The sequence below is a fragment of the Mus pahari genome, chromosome 9 (genome assembly GCF_900095145.1).
Source record: "Mus pahari chromosome 9, PAHARI_EIJ_v1.1, whole genome shotgun sequence".
Classification (NCBI taxonomy): Eukaryota; Metazoa; Chordata; class Mammalia; order Rodentia; family Muridae; genus Mus; species Mus pahari.
The window spans coordinates 45473306-45479900 of NC_034598.1; positions in this window are offsets into that span (position 1 = coordinate 45473306).

Genomic DNA, 6595 nt, shown 5'->3' on the forward strand with positions numbered 1-6595 from the left:
TAGTTCTGGAAACATCAAACTGGCTCCACCCAGTCCACAAAGGAGATCATTTCTCCCCTAGTACCTTACCACTAGAGGGGCCTCATTGCTCACCCCCAGTCCCTAGGGGCTGGCTTAGCCTTGGGGGGAGGAAGCAGATGAGCTCAGATAGATTTGGACGAATTGGGGTTCCCCCAATCTGGGTGAACCCTGCTCCCAAGCCCAAAGTCATATCACACAGACTCCCCAGAGACTCTAGCAACCCAGGATCACCTCCAAATACCCAACACAGCCTCCCCCCCATAGCCCATGGCACACTGCCTGAACGCCACCCCTCCACCAGGGGCCGAGAAGACTTGGACTCAAGCCCCCCCACCCCCACCCCCGCAACCAGATCCACATTGCAGAATCCACAGGGGGGTTTCCTCTCTCTGCTGGCCCTATTCTTTCCCCGCGCGATTCCCACCCCACCCCCTCTCCGGACTCTGCTGTTCCCAGGACCCTGGAAGTGGGTGGAGTGAGAATCTTCCCCAGCAGAAACCGAAGACCCTCGTGTGCTCCAGTGGAGTGTGCGCTCCAGGCTGGACTACGCACGCACGCACGCACGCATATGGGGGGGGGGTGGCAAACTTGAGATCACAAGGGCGCACGAGGACACCGGAGTGACGTTTACACCATCTTCGTGTACACAGCAAGCGTGCCATAAGTGCTTCTCTGCTGGCTCCCAGGCTTCCTGGAAGGGTAGAACTCAGCCCCCTCCCCCCTGCAAAAAACGACGAAGGCGAAGGATTGAAGTTAACTCCTGTCTCACGCTGACGGGTTACTAGAGCCCAGGGAGTCCAGCCAGCTGTGACTCAGTTTCCCCACCCATAAAAGGGAAAGTGCGAGGGCCCTCCCACCTGGTAAGGTGAACTCCATGGCTTGCAGAGCGCTCAGCAAAAAGCCAGTTGTTTCCAGAACCCTCATTATGGCTTCTAGCCACCCCACCCTCTCGCCAGACACTCTGGGGGTGGAGTGGGGCGCTGACCCAGACCCCAGGCGCCCCTCCCATCCTCCCCAGCAGGCAGGAGTCCCAGGTTCCCTGGTCTTTAAATTGGATAATTGGAGACAGAGGCGGCTGCTGGAGTCACAGACGGTGCTAGTGGGCGACTCTGCAGGGCCCTTCTGGCTCCCCAACCTGGGGTCACACCGACCCACTCTAGGGCCCGTCTCGGGTGTGCCCTGAACGCACGCCGCCGACCCCCTCCAGAGCACGCTGGTGCCAGCATTTCTCTGGTGCCCGCCAGGCCGGGTGTCTGCGGCCCGCGGGGGTGGGGGGTCCGCCCCGGCGGCGGGAGGCGGGGCGTTCGCACAGACCCTCCCTTTGTGAACGGCGCCTTCCCTGGGCTCCTTGGCGCTCACCGCTGGGCAGAGAGCCAGCTCAGGAACAGCCTCTGGCCAAGCGCTCCAGCTCCAACAGCTTAGCCTGCCCTGGGGCCATCCTGGGAGCCTACTGTATGCAGCTCCTGAGCGCGGGCCACAGACAGAACCTACTATGTGCAGCCTCTCGGCTTATGCAGGACCCATGTGCAACCCCTGAGCTCATGCACAACCTACTGTGTGTGGTTCCTAAGGCATCCAAGGTGCAAAGCCTACTTGTGCAATCCTAGTGTTCATGCACAACCTACAGCGTGCATGCAAAGTGCAACAATTTACTCTGCGCAAATCCTGAGCAAATGCAAGGCCTACTGGGTGCAGTCCCTGCATGCTTGCAGAGCCTGCAGTGTTCAGCTCCTGAAAACGTGTGAAGTGACAAATCATCGTAAGCAGAGTCCTTAGAGAGCCTACTGTGTTTCTTGGATTTCTGAAAAAAAGCCTGCGTATGTAGCCTGCTGAGCATAGCAGGACCTACTGTGTGCAGCCCTTTCCCAGTGTGTACACGCTTGCCTGGTGTGTGTTCCTCCAGACAGCATGCCCAGCCCACCGGGCATAGCTTCTTTGTTGCCTGCAGTCTATGCCACGCTCAGCTCCTATTGTGTGCACACACTGACATGCTACCTACTGTGTGCAGGCATCCATGTGTATAAACAAACCCCAGTAGAGAGCAGACACACCCATTTAGGAGCTCTGTTGGTTGTTGGGCACAGCAGAACTAAACAGCCATCAGCAGAGCCTCACACATCGGCCTGTCTGAACCAGTATTCATCTGTAAAAGCCTCAGTGTGTGCACCAGGACAGAACTGGAGAGATCTCCAAGTGTAACTGTCCACTCTGGCTGCTCAGGAAGCTTGGATGTGCTTTGCAAGGGCCAATTGCCCTGGAGCTTAGCGGGGAGAAATAGAAACAACCAGTATCATCTCCACATCTCCAGGCCTTGCTGTCAGGGGCGCTGCTTTGCATGAGACGGGTTCTGACTCTGAGGAGACGCGGCCAGGGAGGCCTGGGTAGGCATGCTAAGCTGCGGGTGGGGGTTGGGCCTCCAGGGTTCTTCCAGGAAGTGCCAAAGGCAGGTGCAAGGGCAGGCAGTCTCCATGGGCAGTGTGCCAGTCCTTGGCTTCCCTGAAACTGGGCACAGCAGCTGGGAGAGGTTTCCGGGGCCTGCCCAGCCCCACCTGGCCTGGGGCACTCTCGGGGATGGGCGGGGCTGGCAGGCGGGCATCCAAGAGGCACCAGGCTCAGCCTGAGCAGGTCTGCACAAGAGATGCCGAGGTCGGAGCTGAGCGTGTACACTTGAGGGGTCTGCTAGGGTGGGGTTGCTGCGCTCTGCACCGTAGTACTGATGCTCTCCCATGCGTGCCTCTAGCAGCTGTCCCCAGGGTACTGCACGCTACCCAGGCACAGACATTTGTGTGCTTGAGAGAAACTTGCAGAACCCCAACTCTGGATGGCTTATTAAATATTTGTTTAATGAACCGCTGCAAAAATACACAGACATTTCAGTTTGTAAATGTGCAGTAATTATGGACAGGGCACTTTTACATCACAAACAAGAAAAAAAAAAAGACCTTGGAACGAACAGTCTGCGCACGTAAGCACCTACCGACACCACCATCTCTCACTGGCAGAAACTAGAACCAGGTGTGTGCACCAGGACCTTCCCTGCTCAATCCTGCTTCTCTTCCTGGGTTCCCTGGTCTCCTCTCCCAAGGCCGCTAGGCACCCAGGCCTGGTTTGGAAGGACATTTAGGGTGTGGTAAGCCCCACACTCTCTGCGAGTAGTTTCATGATTTAGATTTCATTTGCTTGCAGAACATTCCAGAAAACAAAACAATGGACATGAGTGGAGCTCCGGGCTGGGGAGGGGCAGTGTCCTGGGGAACCGACCAGGCACCCTCAGATGCCTCCTCTCCTTTCACAGTGGAGAAGGGAGGACCTCTCTGTCCCAACTTCTGGGGACCCTGCTGGGATGTAAGCAGTGAGGACTTGAGGGCAGATGTGGGGGGCGAGGAGCTGCGATCCAGAGAGTGGGGACAGGAGGAGGGTTGACTCTGTGCAGTCCATCCTTAGAGATAAAAGAATACCTTTTTTTTTTTTTTTTAATATTTTTTGTTTTTTTGTTTTTTGTTTTTTGTTTTTTTGGTTTTTCGAGACAGGGTGTCTCTATGTAGCCCTGGCTGTCCTGGAACTCACTTTGTAGACCAGGCTGGCCTCAAACTCAGAAATCCGCCTGCCTCTGCCTCCCAAGTTGCTGGGATTAAAGGCCTGCGCCACCACCGCCCGGCCTATACCTTTTCTTTCCATCTTCTTTTACCTTAAAATTGTTCTAAATTTCCTTTCTTTTGGGAGACATGCACAGTGCCACACACAGCATGCTTGTGGGCGACAGAGAACTAGCGCGCAGCGCCCTGCAGGAGGCGGTTCTGGCTCTCTCTCCCACCAACCAGCAGCATGCTCCATGTCTCTGTCTGCCAGGGACACACACACAGTGAACAGGAGCTCAGACCACTCACTCAGCTACCCCTACCGTCCAGGACCCACATAGAAACCCAAGTGACCACACCAAGGTCATCCCAGACCCCACCCAGGCTCTCTTCTCCCCCACAGCCCCTGGAACTGACCCTGAAGGGCTAGGGAGACCCAGACAGGCTGCAGACACACTAGCATGTGTTCATCTTTCCAGCCATCCTGTCTCACCCTGAGGGTAATTAGATCCCAGACTGGTGGGGAGACAGGACAGCCCAGCCAGCCAGTCATCACTGCGGCCCCGCCCACAGCCCGCCACAGTCCGCCCACAGCCCACCAGTCATCCCGGCGGCCCGTGCCCACAGGACTGAGGCACCTGCGGGGTGTGTGTGCGCGGGCGTGTGTGTGTGTGTGTGTGTGTGTGTGTGTGTNTGTGTGTGTGTGTGTGTGTGTGTCCAGTCAGGAAAGAGGATACTTTGGGGCCCCAGGCTGACCTCAAACTCACTGTATAGCCTAGGATGACCTTGAACTCCTAACCCTCCCGCCTCCATTATCCATGTGCTGGGATGACAGGCACGCACCAGCTCAGTATATGTAGTGACACCACCGAAGGCACTCAGGGATTATTATCACTGAACTGTGGCCCGAGTCTCAGGTCCTTCAGTCCTCGCACAGTCTGCGGGTGCACAGACCCTGATCTCACACATGCATATCAAGCTGGATCATCCCCGCATGCCATGAAGTCACAGGTGCTTGCACGCACTAGGGACATACATGCAGGCAGGCACTCCGGGAGCAGCACACTGGATTTGCCTTTTGTAGAGGACGAGGCCACGCCCAGGCTGGCGGCCACGCCCACTGCTCCTGGAGCCGGAAGACCTGTGTGGGCGGCACAGGTTTCCACCCGCGCCCGGGATTCCCTGGCCGAGATCACCCGTGACGGTGGCGCCGTCCTGCGTGGGCTACGCTGGAGCCGGGCTCCGATGACATCAGCCTTACGTTTGATTCTGCGCAGGCCGAGCACATGGAAAAAGAAAGAAAATGTGTCCGTGGGTTTTCTTTTGTGTTCTTTTGCGTGTGCATTTGTAGAGAGTGCTTTTGACTATGCGACCCTCATTTCACGCATGGAGAAACTGAAGCTGGGTCCTGCCTGCCTTACCAGCTCATGGTTGGAAGTATATTCATCCCTAGCCGGTAGAACTGGGGCCAGTGCCTTCCTGGAACGAGGAGCCCTGAGCTCTCTCCCCAGCACAGCTTAAACCTGAAAGCGTCGTGAAACTGCAACTGCTCAGGAGGATTGCTGTGAGCTTGAAGGCTACATACAAACCCTTGGCTCCAAAATACAACAAACAAACAAATAAACAAGCAACACCCCACCCCCACCGAGGACTGAGACTGTAGTTCAGGGCACAACGGCCCCGGCTCCCTTCTGGAGGGCTTAGTGGCACAGACCTGTTCTCAGCACTTGGGGGAGGCAGGAGGGTCAGGAGTTCAAGGCCATCCTCCACTACATAGTGAGTCAGAGCTTAGTCTGTTTTCCAAAGACCACAGCAAAGCTCTGTGCAGGGCAGCCCCTTTCCCTGCTGTCACACTCAGTCTCTAGGGCACAAGTTGGCTCAGAGAGGGTCTTTGGGCGGCATAGCTACACACAGCACAACAGGCGCCAAACCTGTAGCCAAGTGCTCCCTGCTCCGCATCCCTGCCCTCTGCTGTGGCCTGGGGCCGTGCCCACATGGGAGCCAGCACACCCGACTGGCCTGGCCTGCTCGGCTGGGGTGTGCCCACTGCTCCCGCTGACTCCAAGGCAGACAACACTCTAAATATAGCCTGCGAGGCGGTGAGAGCTATTTTTAGCCTGGGTGGCTTGGGTCCTCCCAGTTCCCAGGTCAGCAGTCTTGGGGCCAGCCAGGACCTGGGGGAAAGGGAAGAGGGTTGCTGCCTTTTCTGAGGTCCCTACCCTCTGTGCAGCCCAGATGACAGGTGGACCTGGGGAGGAGGGCTGTGTAGGACAGGAGGGAAGGAGAGGGGGGAGGGAGAATCTTGGTGAAAGGGTCCAGGGGCACCTCTCTCAGACCCTCTGCTCTCTCCAGCCTGCCTGGCCTTCTCCTGGGCCAAACTGACTGCTTTCTATTTGGAGACACATCGTACTTTCCGTAGTTATATTTAGCTGCTTTGGGGATCCCTCCACCCAGCCTGGCTAGCCTGCTCCTCCTCCCCCCTTCTCCTCCTCTCTCCCTCCCCCTCCTCTGCTTCTTCCTGGCTGGCAGGCCCAGGGCTTGTCTCACCCATCACAGAGTGGGCATTGCCCCTCTGACCCTCTGATCTGCCAACAGCCTCCGTGTAGGGACATCCCCTGGCCTCTGATGGGGGAATGGCATGTCCAGGATCTCAGTGAGCAAGGCCTTCTGACCTTCAGGAATCCGTGACACCCCACAACTAAAATCTGCCTCCAGGACAGGGCAGGCTCCCCTGGCTGTAACCTTTCACCTCATTTTGGGGTTGTCAAGAATGCACAACACTTCCTTAGGCTGAGGGGGTACCTTGTCCCCACGGGTGAGCTACAGGGTGAGGGTAAACTGAGGCATAGAAGATTCTTGGGGTGGAGGGAACATGATCTTATTTCTGTTCATACTACATCTAAGTGCCGGGCCACCTAAGGACAGTTTCCTTTTTGTTTTTTGGTTTTTGTTTTTGTTTTTGTTTTTTTGGTTTTTTGAGACAGGGTTTCTCTGTA